At 42.7% G+C, this 16,199-nt stretch overlaps 1 long non-coding RNA gene across 1 annotated transcript in view; it reads left to right on the forward strand.

Annotated features, from left to right (window-relative positions):
• LOC133154514 (uncharacterized) overlaps positions 1 to 16,199 on the forward strand; it is a 37,519-nt gene that overhangs the window by 575 nt on the left and 20,745 nt on the right. Inside the window, exon 3 of the long non-coding RNA XR_009714476.1 lies at positions 2,397 to 2,548. This is a non-coding gene — a long non-coding RNA (uncharacterized LOC133154514). The remainder of the gene's footprint in view (positions 1 to 2,396; positions 2,549 to 16,199) is intronic.

Raw genomic sequence — 16,199 nt, forward strand, 5'->3', positions numbered from 1 at the left:
CGACAAGGCCCTCACGCCCCCCGCTACGCGGAGATCATTTACCTCTCGGCCGAAGCGAAAGTGGCACACGGCAGCAGAAAAAAAAAAAAATCTAATGTTTCTCTAAAATATGACTGCAGTCGTCAAATTCACTCCCCCTCCGTGCTGTTTTGCTGACATATTTAAAGTTGAGCTGGTTGGCGCCGTCGCGCATTGGCTGGATACACAGGATGTCCCGGCTTTTTTCTTCTCCACTCTTGCCTATTGGCTCCGGTGCCTTGTAGGTCGTCGTGTCTTCTTTCTGGGTGTGTTTTGGATTGTACTGTACAACTTACTGTAATGTTTCAACATTGTGGTGTATTAAAGGGAAAAGACGTTTAAATTAAAAATGACATCGACCAGTTTGTGTGCAAAAGATTTTTCGACCTACAAATGACGTTGTAAATTGCGTAAACAAGCTTTATATAATTGACAGTGCTTTCTTGCCCCCCCCCTCCCGATTTGTATGAGGTTCTTATATTGACCACAAGGGGGAGGCAACACCTAGCACACGACATTGAAAGAAGTCGGGGACAAAAGTGCCACATTAATATATAATAATAATTAATAATAAAATTTAAAAATACAAAAACAAAGTGAAGAAATAATCATTTTTTTTTTTGTATTTGTTTAATCGCGTCTATGTGTTGTGGTATCCATGTGTTGGGGGTCTGCCTTTAAGAGGCGTAGCCTAATAGTGACATCAAGAGCTGAAAAGTTGTTGCCTTGTGAGTCTGCATTAAAAAAAAGTTTGTCTGCATGTAGTGTATTATTCCCGTGACGGTCGGTCGGTAATGACTTCAAATAAACATGCATAACCATTTGACTGGAACATTAAAAAAAAAAAATCATTCGGTGTCTATTGATATTTTTACAAATAGGATGTACTGCAATGAAATTTTGAAACCTTTTGTTGCGCAGACCAAAATATAATTGTATATATTTACGTATATGATTTATGTATACATTTGTATATGTTTATAAAGCGCTTTGTAAGTTAACCCCTGTAAACTTGCTTTCATATTCATTCATGGTTCCTTTATTTTAGAAAAACCTGCACATTAAATCTCGTAATTTTGAGGAAAGTTAGATAATTCTCAAAATGGTTTAGTCGTAGATTGTTGACTAACGTGGATTGGTGGGAAGCATAAATTGTGATTACTACTGTACCTCAAGCCGCAATCCGGCCCGGAATCATTAGGTTGGACACCAGTACATTCAAAGAACCCCATCCTGACACAGACGTTCATTTGAATATCTTGCCTCAATTAACAAAAGCTATTTCATCTCTGATCTTGGTTTCCACCCTCTCGGGCCCAACTGGCCTTTTCTTATGGGGCCATCCGCACAGGAAGCGGATGTAAATGCTAACCAAATAAACCAAGGCAAGTCACCTTGCGGCCCGTGATGCCACTCGGGTCCGGCGAGGCAGGAAAAGGCTCGGCCGCAATCATTTGGCAGTGAAAGGCCGGGCGGTTGCGGCGGGGCAGTCACCTTGAAAAAGGCTCCAGTGGACCAGTCAGTGGCGTGACAATTTATTTAAATACCAAACCTCTTCAAAGGCCGTCACGCTCACAAAAGCCCAGTGGCACGACCGTTCACCTCCTCTCAACATCATATAAGAATCCAATTAAATATTGTCTATACTGAATGGGCATGAAGTACTTTACCTTTAAATCCATTTCAGATTTTAGCATGACCCCTTTGCATTTCTGTGTATTCATGTATTTTGTTAATATTTGCATACTTACATGAATGATACTTTTCCACGTTTATATTATGTTATTTTTCAATCAAATATTTGTGTATTTTTCTGCCCAATATTTTGTTCTTGTTGATTAATCAATATTTGTTTGTTTGATGTCAACAAACATTCAGTATTTTTTATTGATTATGTATCTTTTCATGTTCACACACACACGTTAATGTCTGGGCGTCTGCAGGTGTACGCAAACAAGGGTGCGGCCCTCATTTATTTAGAGATGAGCCACAATTGGTGGTGAAGCTTTTTTTTTTCTTTCTTTCTTTCTTCTTCATTGCCATTTGAATGACCACTACTAACCTTGTGGTGCACTTTTTTTTATGGCTGGGGCAGATGGCCAAGTGGATGTTTGCACATAGGAGGAAGACTTGACAAGTGAGCAGAGCCACAGTTGACAATATTGTTTACTTGTCTGACCGTGGAAATAGTCTGAGTACAAAAACTACCCTCAACACCACTTTTAAGGATCAGCAACACAACAATGTGAGGCATCAAAGTTTAATAATTGAAAAATGGATGAAAAGTTTCATTTATTTCCTGATTATTTTGCAAATGCTGAGAGATGATGTGTTTTCACATCTTCATTCCACTTCAACACTCCTTTCCTTCCCATCAGGTCAAAGAACAGGAAGCATTTGACCTGGCAATTGATCCTAATGCGCCAAAGCGTGGCTGTGACGCATCTGCTCGGATCCATCACAACAAGAGACTTACCGTGGGTGATCCCGAGGCTCTGGCGTTCAAAGCGCAGCATCCCAGAATATGGCGGTAGGTGGAAACAAACCATTAGTCACAACATGCCTCAGCTTACCATCAGAGGTGGCAATAGTACTCGCCCTTTGTTCGTAAGGAGGAGTTCAGATTGCTTCTCGTGGACAAAAACACTGGTTAAATCAAAATACTGAATTTGTGGACATGTACACGCCCTGAAATGTACTTGAGTACACAAGTAAAAATGACTTTTCCCCCTATTGATTATATACAATACCCGTTTTGATGACTGTAGTATGAAAAGAATGGCAGCACCGGACTAGTTTTTTTGTTTTTCTACAATCTATGAGTCAAACAAAACCCAACTAAACCGTGGTGTTTACAGCTCTCTTTTTACGACCTATTTTAATTGTGTTATTGTCGGTGCGTGTGAAAGAAAGTAAGAAGCCTGTTTTGTGAAAGTAAGCAAGACATCATAAATATGAACACTCAAGTGAGAACAGTAACAAAGTACGTACACTTTGCTACTTCCCACCACTCGCATTCCATCGCTGCACTAATTCAACGAGAATCGGAAGGCAAAACACATTTTGTCCGAGAACACGCTTAACGGCGAACATATGACTTGCAGATGGAGCCGTCGTACCTTTTTCTTTTACGCCCTCGCTGTGCGGACGAGTCGAAGATGAAGCGGTCTTAACGGTTCACAGATGCCGGATGCGCCTGTGCGCAGGCAGGTATCCACTGTGACAAGCCCGAAACATATGTGCGTTCAAAAAGTTGGAAATTCACGCAAGTTCGAATCTCCATTTGTGTATTTTATGATGTTATGGTCATAGTCCAGGCAAAGACACAACTCAATCACAGAGTCTTGGCTCTTGTTCGGCTCACGCTTGCAGGAGGGGCAAGAAGTGCAGTGCCCCACCATGTTAAGCAGAATGTGATCACAAATCTTGTTAGTTGTTTGAGGAATATGCCAAACCTCATTTCAGCAACGAGCTCCTTTGCCGTTGCGTGGAGCAGTTTTTTTCATTGGTCATCGGGGCACTTGTGATTGAGCCCTGCCAATTCTGCCTAGCAACATGAGACCGATATTCATTTAGCATTTCTTTCATTTATTCTTGAGCCTCACCGTTCATTGATTCATGGGCCAGCAGCGAAATTTTAAAATCTATTCTACAGCTAAGTGAAAATGAGTATAAAGCCTCTAGAACTGAAGAATTGCGTTGGTGTTACCATTAAGCTAATAGCTAGCGTGGTTCGGGTTATGGTTTGGGTTGAGGTTAGGGATAGAGTTGCCACAAAAAAACGTTAACCTTAACTCAGACCTCCAAATTATCGGTGTTGAGTAGGGATGCACCGAAAATTCGGCCACCGAAAATTTTCGGCCGAAAATGACCCAAAAGTGCATTTTCGGTTTTTGGCCGAAAGACCTAAATCACCGAAACAACACGGCCGAAACTTGTGATGACGTGAGCAAACAGCGCAGCGAGCACGGGATAAGTCTGCGGTGTGGACTGATTTCACTATCTCAGAGAAAGACCCACGGATAGCGATTTGCAAAACATGCAATGCTGAAAGGGGTGCATCTGCAAAAAGTTTCTCCATGTCGGGTTTAATTCATCACCTGAAATCCAAACATCCCGATCGCCATTCTGAATATGAGAAGAAGGCGACACAGAAAAGGAAACTGACACCGAGCACGCCCACTCCGTCTGTGGGGGACGTTTTTGAAAAGGCAAGAAAGTTCTCTGTGTTTTTATAAGAGAACATATTTAATTTTACAGTCAGTTATAAGCCTGTAAATTATTATTTAATGTACACATGAGTTGGGTCAAGTTAAACATTTTATTTTATTTTTGAATTTTAATTTATATTGTGCATTGTTGTCAGTGCTAAATAAATATTTTCATACTTTCGTAACTGGTTTATTGCAATGCCTTGATTTTAGTGAGGTTAGTACACATGTAGCCATAAATGCTGTGGTTCTAATAACTGACATTTCTTTCGGTGTTTCGGTTTTCGGTTTTCGGCCTTGGTTTCCTCATTTTTGGTTTTCGGTTTCGGCCAAGAATTTTTATTTCGGTGCATCCCTAGTGTTGAGGCTTATGGTTGGGTTGCCACATAAAGGGCTAATTTTAACACATTCATTCTAACTCATAGGAATAAAAACCTCTTTGTAAAGTCTCCGAGCATGTCAACGATGCTTGTATAGTATTGTCTCATCTGCGGCATGTTAAAACAATGTCGCCTCACATGCCGTCGATTAGCTTCGAAATTGTTGCAGATTTCCTGTCGAGAGCCCGCAGGATGCTAGGCACATGCTACGCTAAATCAACATGTGCGCTCTTGTGTTCTCCCGACAGTCCATATTTCTCTCAGGCGTAGGATCGCGGCGGCCCGGGACGGTAATATTAAACAGCACGCTTTAACAATGAATGGCAGAACACCTGCAGCACAGGCAACTACAAAGGCGGGTTTCCTCCTGACAGCGCTTCCTCTCTTCCCCCGGCCTCCCGCCTGACCCCTGCTCCATCTTGGAAAAAGATCTCAGGCAGACGAGTCGGAGAAAGTCGCTCGGCCGACCAGACAGCGCTCCCGCGGGAACGCTCGGCGACGGGAGGCGTGCCGAGGAGCACCTGCCCCGTAAATCTACCCGGGGCTTCCCTTTCATGAGGAATAACAAACGGCGGTCGAGGAGGGAAAAAGCTAAGGTGACCACGGCAGATGAGCCGTGAAGTGTGTGTGACCTCATGTACACGTCTGGATCGGCGCACATCAGTACAGATGTGATGCCACGTCAGGTTGCTACTTCTAGGCTAGAAAAAAACCCGGAAAGTTTAGTCCAGTTTTTTTTATTGGAATTCAAAATGGCGAAGTGGGGGAAAATTCCAGATTGTAATGCTTCCATGGGAATTGAGGGTAGTTTAATAGAAAGGTATCGTATGCCAATTCCCGAATCTGCTGCGGTCGACTCCGTTCGTATTCCAAGCACCGCCTTGAACGGCTCACTTTGTTGCGGAAAGGCGATCGCGTCGCCGCTAAGCGTCCCTGCAACAAGTCAATCCACGCACAAAGTAACCATTAGACGCCTTGAAACCTACTGTACGGTTTCCCACTCGCCCCCGCGCGCTCCTTTTGTGCTCGGATGACTGCAAACCTCAAAGGGCCCCGGAATTTTACAGCCGGCCAATCCCCTCTAAAAGCATGACACCACTTTAAAGAAATGCTCCCTAAACAAACACTACTTAAAACACGCTGCTGCGCCAGACGACAATTGGCCCAGCGCTCTCCAAGGGATTGGCTAATCCCCGAAACACGGGCCTGTGACTAATGGCGGAATTTAGCAAGAAATCGGCTCCGGTTTCAGACGGGCGCTTATCGACCCGAACGACGCGAATAGCTCGGGCCCCGTGATGAATGAGCGGCGGGGATCATGTCGTCTTTCACTGTGGCTATTGTGCGGGTGAGAATGAAACGTGTCAGAGAAGCACGTAACGAGCTTTTTCTTTGGCAACAACAAGAAAAAAAGGAAACCAAAATAAGCCGTCCTGTCGGAGATGTCGAGCGCTGGGAGTTTTTCTAGCAGGGCGAGGTCGCCCGTCCGCATGAAAGTAGCTTGTGTCGACCTGTTGGGCTGCCGGAGTGCACTTGGCTAGAAAAACAAGGAATCAATCAAGCTCGGCGCACGCATCAACGGCAAGATGGAAACGTGAATTGGCGCGTCTTGCTCGGTCAAGCAAAACGTCTACTCTTGCCGCACTTCAGTACTTGTTTTTCATATAAATTGGAATATTGTATACTGCATAGTCATTTATTTTATATTACCGCCATTCTGAGTTTGCGGTTACCGAAATGACCTAATTTTGCCGCAAGACTTTAACAAGCGTTCTATTGCCCGTGTTGGCCAAAGCACACACGGCAACAATTGAAGGAGAAAGGGGAATGAAAACGGTTTGTATTCAATGATGTCATTCGTGTAAGCAACCAATCAGCGGTTCGCGGGCCGTTTGTTACCGGGCAGCCGAAGGACGCCAAACAATGAGGATGTCATCACTTCCTTTTTTTTTTTTTTTATTTATTTTTTTTTAAAAACCTCAATCCCAACACGTCAGGTCATGCATGTTGAATCGCTTGGCACGGTAAGGGAAATTTCCTTTAAAAAAAAAAAAAAACAAGAAAGAAAGGAAGCCACAGAGGATAAGCCATTAGTGGCAACTCTATCCACCGTCTTGATTTGTCATTGCTAGTGAAAGGAAATCGTGGCCACTGAGCTCTGTGAAACATGCAAAGCATAACATTTGCTCAGGCCGGCTCTCTTGTGGTTTTCAGGGGAAAGCAAACGATCCCGGAGCCGGGCTCCAAGGGCTCGCGCGCGACCTCCCCGTGAACTGCTCGTTAATGATTATATGCTTGATATATGCGGCTACATATGGTAAATGAGGGCACACTTATGGGGAAGCCACAGGGGCCTTGTTATGCTTTTTGGGCTGTTTTCGCATGGCCTTAAAGATGTCCACCTGTTTCCCGTTAAGTCCCAGCGGAGCGGAGCGCTCAAGTGGGAAAATGGGCAGAAGTAGCGCAAAGTCACTTCCGGTCATTTGGTATCAAAGGCGCCGCTGAGCCTCCTGCCGTGTTCGCTTCCTAGATATTCCAGAATGGATGTAGAATTTTGTCTTTTTTTTCTAAAATGTTGTCTATGTAAAAATTCATTCCGTTTGATCTGCCTTGCCTTGTAATTGAAATGTCTGTATTTGAATAATATTTACATATTATCAATATATCACATTAGATCCATCATGACCAATATTAAAAATATTATTAATTATTATTATGTATATATATGTTAAAAATGAGATTTTTTTCCTGTATTTTTAACATTAGATATTTTATTGTTACTCTTTTTTTTTTTTTTAAATCGTATTTTGGGAGTAATATCAAATACTGGACTGTATATCAAATGAGCGTCCGTCAATTAGATGTGGATTCTCTTATTGGCGGGTCAGTCCCCGTATGCTAGCCAATAGCGGGGGCCGACTGTCCAATTAAATGCAAGAAATCTCATGAGACTTGCGGAGATCTTGAGGGATTTGGACTATTCTATTGACCATTGATCCCCCCCAGGAGATTTGAATTTGATCTCCAGGTTGTCCGACTCGAGGGGCAGCACAATGTAGCGCTTCAGCTGTATCGTATCTCCAGACGGACGTTGCCAAAAACGCAGAATGACTTATTTAGTCAGAAATGCGGGGGTTTGCTCCACATGTGCGGAGCACCAGGTCCGCCCACTGGGGTCCCACGATGGATGACACCAAAGAGAACCTGTCATCTATCCTTGACATTTACCAAGCTAATTAAACCGCTGCGTTCGTAAGGTGTGTCCCCCCCCCCCTCCCGATGGCCGGCGTCCAGGGTCCTGTCTACATTTCACTGAGGGACTTCTTTGAGCGCCCAGCAATTTGCCTGAACAAACTTATCCCAGCTGTTCTCTGGAAAAGGCATCAGCGCGACAATTCCAGGCATGTCGGCCCACGTTTCCAAAGCAGAAGAGATGGTTCTCTTCTTATTTGAGTAAAAATAGCAACGCCTCCCGAGGACGGCGCGTGAGCATCAGGATGAATGGTGCGGTAATTCGAGGCTTTGAATGTAATAAAAACAACAAAAAATCGAGGTTGTCGTAAATAACTTGGCCTCCGCCAGATGGAACAGGTATTTTGTTGTTTGAAGGCGCTCCAGGTATCGAGATTTTCGTTGGAAGGTAAAAAAAAAAAAAATGCAAGTGTCCAAGATATGAAGATGACATCACGAGGAAGCAAGTAGAGAGGGAAAGGGAGGTAGCGACGAGGTATTTTCCAAGGGGATAATGATCCCCCCCCCACATTATTTCCTATGGAAAAAAAAAAGTTATTCGATGATTGAACGTTCAACTCGGCGCTTTTGAACTTGGTCGTGTTACGTAACGGGTAACCTGGGCGTGCCCAATAAGGTGGCAAGCGCCCATTTACATCAGACATTCCGCCGCCGCCGCCGCTCATTTGTAGGCCAACTGCTTGAATTTTTCCAAAAGTGTACATGAACATGTTACTCATTCATTTATTTTGATGTCAGATCAGATCTCTGTTCCCCTTTTTTCCCACGAGCCTGTCTGTTTAATCATGGCCCGAGACGACCTCGATGGCGAATCAAAACAACATGGCCGCCGCAGGTGTGGGCGCTGGACGACTCGCATCCCTGGGTCGCCATCTACCCGGGACCGCCTTCAAAGCGCGGCCAGCACGATAACATCGCAGTCGTCCATCAAAATGTTAACACGTTCTCGCTTAAATACGAAAGCCCGGCCCGGCAAAAAAAAACAACGTTTCTGTCCCCATTGTTCAAATGTGTTCTGCTGCTTTATAACAGTCGCCCATCGCTGAAATTCATCCCCAACTACCCTCATGTCTCTCACGGCAGCACAAAGATGGCTCACTTTGGGGAGTTCAACACTCTTCTGTGTTGCTAAGGCGACTTGAGTCAGACAACATTAAGGTCATAAAGTTCAAAGTTGCCGAGCAAACGTAAATAGACCCAGTGCAGGGAGAGAAAAAAAAAAAACTTATGAAGATTTGCGAGTTGATTTATAGCTTGCACCGTCCTCGTTCTAGAAGAGGCGTAAATGAGAGAAAGATGGCGGGCATTTTACGTACACGTTGTGCCTGCGAGATGGAAGTGCCTGAATGTGGCTCCGCCTCCCCGCTGTTTGATTGACGACTTGCTATTTGAACATACCAAAGACGGATACTTTATTCTTCTGTGTGTCAGGGGGGAGGCAACTGCCACCCTCCCTCGCTCAATTTAGACTAAACTAGTGCTTTGACGCCATCTTGTAATATTTAAATGTCAAATTGAGTGGATCTTAATTTAGTCAGAACTTGTCAGAACTTTATAAGCTTTGGCATCCGGTGAAAAAAATGGAAGTATGCGTCCAAAGAGGCGGCAGATTTTCCGCCGGGGATGGCAGGTTAGCCACGGTTCCAATAGCAGGTGACTTGGAAGGGGGTCACCATGTGGTCATCACGGGGGTGCGGGGGGGGACGGGATGCTGGCAACAACTGGGAGACATCACAAGTGTTTTCCCTCAAGTCAAGGTGTCGTTTCACACTCTGGAATCTTCCCTCTGACAGCGAGCGATTGATTTGCAAGCGGTGGACTGCTACAACGATGCGCCGGCACCTGTGTCGCATTTACGCCGTTTTTGACGCTCATTAGCGCAACATTGTTGCCGCTTTGTTTAAGTTGCTTCCCGTCAACAGCCACCAAAAATACAGCAAAGTACAAATTTGGGTAGGCCCAAAAAAATATAAAATAATTATAAAAAAAAAATTCAAAATTTAACACAATATGTCCTTTTTCTTAATATCGGCCATACAAAAAAGTTACAAAAATGTTATTTTAAAAAACTGTCCAAAAGATGTCCCTAAAAATGTTTTTTTTAATTTGAATTCTGAATTCTTAAGTCTTAATTTGAATGATTGAAGAAATCATTGAAAATTTTCACAACAAAAAAAAATACTATAACACAATTTCATGTTTTTCTGAAAATCTCCCATACTACTTCAGTAGAATTATAATATGAATAAAATTTCCTACAGAAATTCTTAAATCAACCATCATTAATGGTCCCTTGCAACAAAGACAATCGGAAAGCACATTTAATCATTATTTCTACTTTTTTCTTTACTTATTCTACACTTAGTGGTTATGTGAATGGCGACATTTCAAGGTTTGGGGACCCTTGAGGTTGAACATCTGCCGAGGCCTGAGAACTGGCCTTCATCGGCGAAAGCCATAAATGTCAGTCGGCAGAAGTCGTAATTGATGCGAGTACAGATGTCTTACGCCGCAGCATCGTTTGCTTTGACGCTTTTTTCCCCCCTAAAAGCCGAGAAACTAACAACAACAAGTTACAGAAGTGGCAAAAATACTTAAGTGCACACATTGTAAATAGTATCGATGCTATTTGTTAGCCAGCCTAAGGTGTTTCGTATTGTTTGTTAGCATTAAGCTAATCTGACTTTGTAAGGCAAATCTATGTGGTTGTTTTGTAACACAAACACTGTATGTTTTCAAATATAGTGAATAAAAGTAAAAATAATCCAAAACCCAAAGATTGTATTTTTACTCTATTACTTGGCACGGCATACAGCGAGCGGCGAATGTTTCGTATTAGCCGCGTGAAACGCCTCCCGTTCCCCGAGATTCGCTTTTACAAGCGAGAAACTGGATATTTCATATTTCATTCTGCTTTGAGGACGTCAGTGCACATGCGAGTGGCGAAGCGCCCCCACCCCCTTTGATCGCCCACCACCCCTCCCCACCGAGACTAATTGTGGGGGCGGAGAACAAATGAAAGGAATATCGGGCCCATTTCATGGGAATTGGCTGCCCGCCGCTAGCGGAATTAGCCGCCTTTACGCGCAAACGATAACTTCATGCCGCGCTGTTTGGGGATGTTAACGGTTTACTTTATTGTCACCGTGACAACATAAGGTCACGGGGTGCCAAATAGTGGATTCACGGCCAGACGTTTTCTATTGGCTCTTGTGTCTTAGTTTTTTTTTTTATTGTTGGTTATCAAATAATTGTTTTTGGATTCTTTTGTGAATTTTTTTAAATCCTCAGAATTTCAGTCACTCAACAATTTGCATCTTCTCCAATTTTTGCAGTCCTCCGTGAAAGCGAAGCTATCGCAATATCTTTGCGGTAACTCTAAGTCCGCTTTCATTTTGGAAAGCAGCGATCGGCTTTTTTTCTGGCCTTTTCGGCTTACTACACGTTTGTATGAAACGCTACTTAACGATCAGCACACATTTGTTTCTTTTTGCTGCGGTGTCGGGTGACAAAGTTGCGCATGCACAGGAGCAATGTGTTGTTGTTTTTGTTGTCGTTTAGCCAGACAGGTGTCACAGGCTCGTTGACCTCTCAAAGCTGTGTACGCAAAAACAAAAGCCAAAAACAAACACGAGCGCTATCTATTTAGCAGACGTCGACCACTACTGTTGAAATGCAGCCCCAGAACAATTTGCAGTTTGTGTTTTTTTTTTTGTTTTTTTCGGGGGTGATTTTGAGATATAAATAGATAACATGGTTCAGTTCAATCGTGAATTCCTCAGCGGGTAAACTTGTGGACAAACAGGGTGACCTAATGCCAGCAGAGTGTGTTTGTACTCAACACATGACTCACTCCTCGTGGTCGGGTGACAAACGCCGCTGTCGCGGAAACAATTCAAGCAGCCAAACTGTCGCTGCTCCCTCGCGCCGTCGCCGATAATCTACCCGTCTTACTTTCAATCATCCAGAAATTCGAAAACACTTTGGGTGTGTTTTTGTCACTTTGCCACAGGGGGCAGCATAATACATTCGGATCAAATGAAGCCATTCTTCGAAGAGGATAAAGAATGTATATACGCTTGCGAGTGTTATGACCTCTTGGGTTGTCTTATTGAGCTACTTGGGTGGGTGGATGTATTAAAAATACTTTTGGGCGCCCGACGGCAGAGGTAGATCCGCATATTTTTGTGACACCTCTTAAATTAAATGTGAACATCTGTACTTATTGTCTCACCATCCAAATATGTGTGGAAATGTTCGTGTGTGGTGCCAGGCTTGGCAAGGGGCAAAAGTGGCTCACAATGATTTATTGACAGAAATCATTCTTCTTTAGAAAACCTGTTTCAGTATTGGCAAGCCATTTTTATTTTGGAGGTTTTGCCCTCTCTGCTCAGAAAGGTAGTTTTTGTTTCAGTATTTTATATTTCATGATTGAATTTGAGTGTTTATTTTAGTATCGGATTTGTTTGATTTATTCTTATTTTAGGATATTCTTATTTCATTCATGTTTTTTTTAGTTTAGTCATTTTTTCTATTAATATTTTATTTCACTTGTATTTATGTATATTTACTATTTCATCTAATAATTCATTTGAATTTGTTTTGTTTTTGTGTTCTTATTTTTTACCTTTTCTTCCATACTCTTCCATATTCTATTAATCTGATTATATGATCACATCTTTCGACATCATCTCCTAAATATGTATAGTATGTAATATTTGATATGTAGACAACGTTTTGTCTTTGCGTGGTGCAGGCGGCCAATGGCGACGCTCGCTCGCGTTTCCGAAGGGAAGGCGGCGGTGGCGCTGACGCCGCGGAGTCCCGTCAGCGGGTTGGTCCTGGCGCTTAATGGCATGTTATCAAAACAAATCACAGTTGTAACAAAAAACACCTTTTTTAACCCCCTCCGAGTCTACACGCTATTTCCAGAAATAAATCCAATTCAATTTACTTGAATTATTATGATGAACTTGTTTCTTAAAAGCCGAACCTTTTTGAAAATCTAAACTTACTTCCATTAAACCCTAAATTAAAACCCTGTTTTTTGAAACCCTGGGTAGACCTTATCTTTCAACCCTACCCCATTTAAATTTGAAATGTCAATTCAGGGCTCCCGACTGTCACCCTTTTGCTTCTAAATCTTGAGTCAGCGCAATCCAAACTTTTTATTTACTCTTTGCAGTGTTCCAGAATGTTCTTTTTTCTTGCTGAGAAATTTCTGCTCCACTTTTAGCATATCTATTAATGGTGAAAATGAGCACAAATGCCAATATTTCCTTTACTGCGTCCATTCATTTAAGAAGCAGCTCCCCATTTGGGGAGGAGGGTGTGGCCAGGGTGGGAATCTCTTCATGTCAGATGATGTGATCTACTGAACTCATCTTGTTCTCGGATACCCCTCAAGTATCCAACCACCGGCCCCCTCTCCACTCCCCTCTACCCCCACCCCAGCCCTTCATCCTTCCAAGAGCCCACATGTGCCCAATATATCACCCGTCCCCCCCTTTTGTTTATTATCTCCTTGGATAAGCATGTGGAATCCCCATCTTCCAGTCTTTTACAAGCTCGCAGCAGCCGGCCTGGTAGCGCACACACACATATACACACATACACATATGATATCTCCAATGTAACAATCAAAGAGGCACGCGAGATTTTGCGCGTTTCCGCTGGCGGGCAGATGTGCGACTTCAAAAGGGCCAACATCTTATTGCCATGTGTCAGTGTTGTAAAAGAAGACCAAAACACTCCAAAGCCCCCCTCGTAAATATCTGCGCTACACAAAATACATTTTGTCTAAATAGAGTCTTTGCATTTTTGTTGTTTTCTTGGGACAGGCTAGAAATGCACAAAACGACCACAGTGGATCCCACTGGGCATCATTCACTGGGTTTTGCTGATGTGTGTATATATATATGTAATATATATATATATATATATATATATATATATATATATATATAGATGGATTAAAGGGTATCAATGTTTCCATTTTATTCAAAGTAAAACAGATAGAATGATGGCACGCAAGCAAACGAAGATGAAACAAATACATAAAAATAAAAGACATAAAAATAAAATCCATACGTGGAAAACAGTTTTGGCCGTGCAGGCCCCGCTCCAAGGTCCGAGCCCCTGCCAAGGTCGTCTTCTTTTCTACTGCAAGTGACTTCACTCGTTGAAGATGATGATGATGATGATGAGCATCATATGTGCAACATGCACACTCACAAATAATGTCTAGATCAGGACATTGTTAATTATGAGCTTTATTACTTGCAGACAGGAGACGTAACCTGCGAGACAAGATGACTTATTATAGGATCATCAATGTAGTCATTCAAAAAGCTGCCACACGTGGAAAAGACACACACAAACGCGCACATCCACACACACGCCTGCACGCACGCACTATCGGGACGAGGACAGTGGGAAAAAGCAAACTGTCGGGCCAAAAGGTTGCAGCCCTGGGACGGCACGTTGCTTAAATCTTGTGTGACATTTATGTGGGCGCGTGTGAATGTAGTTTTTCCCCCAACGTTTTTTCACTCTACTTTCTCCTTCGGCCTAGCTGTGTAGTTAAATGCGACGGCTACCTAGCTAGTCCTCAATCTAGCTAACTCACTGTCACTAACTGTCAGATGCCATTTTCAAATTTTAACAATCTGTTTGCACGTGCAAGTTAGCCAACGCTAACGCGGTAGCTTGTGTTTGCCAACCTTAGGAACTTGCGGGATGGCGCTATCAAAGCCAAACGTTTATGAGCGCAACTTTCCGTGAGCACAAGTTGGTGACCGTGGTGCTCCAGCTGGACACGTCATCAAGTGGCTTAGGTTGGGCTGGGCCAGACCCCTGTTAGAACCTCGCGAGGTCCTTTACAAGGTCCTCGCCCCTTAAGACCACCCGAACGCAAAGCTATCAAGTGTAAGGACCTTGTCTTTTTTTTTTTTTTTTTTTTACAGGAGGTGACGCTCCTCAAAGTGGCTTGTTTAAAACCGCTATGGGAAAAACATCAGTGGAACAAAGTAGACTGATGAGAAATAACGACTGCAAATAATCCACACAAAACAAAATCAATGGCACATTTGTGGGCTGAAGCATTTAAAATATGCTTTGTGTGTGTTATATGATAATTATCATGGTTTTTATTAGCACTTATTTTCGATAACTCTCACCCTGCACAATAGAAATAAAATCTATGACTAGTGATAAGCTACAAAGTTAAAAAAAAACAAAAAAAAGTCTACATCAAGCACGGCGGACCTTTTCACTCTCCCATATTCCTGTACATGTCATATTATCCAATTGCTCCTCTCAACAATTACTTTTGATAACCGCCACTCTGAGCATTAGAATTAAACAGTGACTAGAAATAATCCACAAAATCAAAAATAAACTCCTCTTCATGCGCTTTCCTGCAAAATGTCTCTCCTTGGTAACTGCCAATTTGCATGACAGAAATACTCTGAATAAGCACAGTAGATATAAGCATATAGTCACAAGAAATAATCCCCCAAAAAAGAGTGGCACATGACGGGACTGGATTCATAACTCATGGGAGCACATGCGCTCGTTAACGCGGCACACGCTTTGCTTTCCTCATCACTTGGTCGGAAGCGTCTGGCCTCATCATCGTCATTTATGACATTATTCTTGGCCCGCTCCAACTAATACCACAACACATCCTGATGTGATGTAAAAACGGCTCGGGTTAGGGCCATTAAAAGCGCTAACGCTAAAAGAATCTGCACTTTTTCAACAAAAAAAAATTGAGACTTTTACGATTTCCTTTGAATTCTTTTTTTTTTTTCCGGTTCGCGACTGGCCGTGGTTCCCTGCTCGATTCCCTCCTCACTAAATCGTCTTTTTTAAGCTTTTAAAAAAGTTCAAATGCACCAGGGTCCACTTACACGTGTCAACGCCGCGCCCCGGTTGAAGCTTCCCCAGCTCGTCAAGATTTTCTTTTTTCTTTTCCACACCGACAGGTTTAAAGAGCACACATGTTTTTCTGGCTTTCCCATCATGCACCCCGTCACCACGACAACACATGAATATTAGCGTTTGGTGCAAATCATAAAAGCGATGCTGTATTAGGAATTAACATTTGACTACATTTCCTTATTTTTCTAATAATTTAATGGAACGGTTGCATTTTTGCGTGAATCTTTTGAATCCTTATTTCCATGCCGAATAATTTTTAAAAAGTCATTTTTAATCAATTTAGTAATTAAATAAATGTGAAAAAAAATTGTATTTTGATGCATTTTTTTTTCCGCTGTGTGCACATGACAGTGATGATGATGATTGATGGATTGACTGAATCCGCAACTTCTGA

The sequence above is a fragment of the Syngnathus typhle genome, linkage group LG5, assembly GCF_033458585.1.
Source record: "Syngnathus typhle isolate RoL2023-S1 ecotype Sweden linkage group LG5, RoL_Styp_1.0, whole genome shotgun sequence".
NCBI classification, from domain to species: Eukaryota; Metazoa; Chordata; class Actinopteri; order Syngnathiformes; family Syngnathidae; genus Syngnathus; species Syngnathus typhle.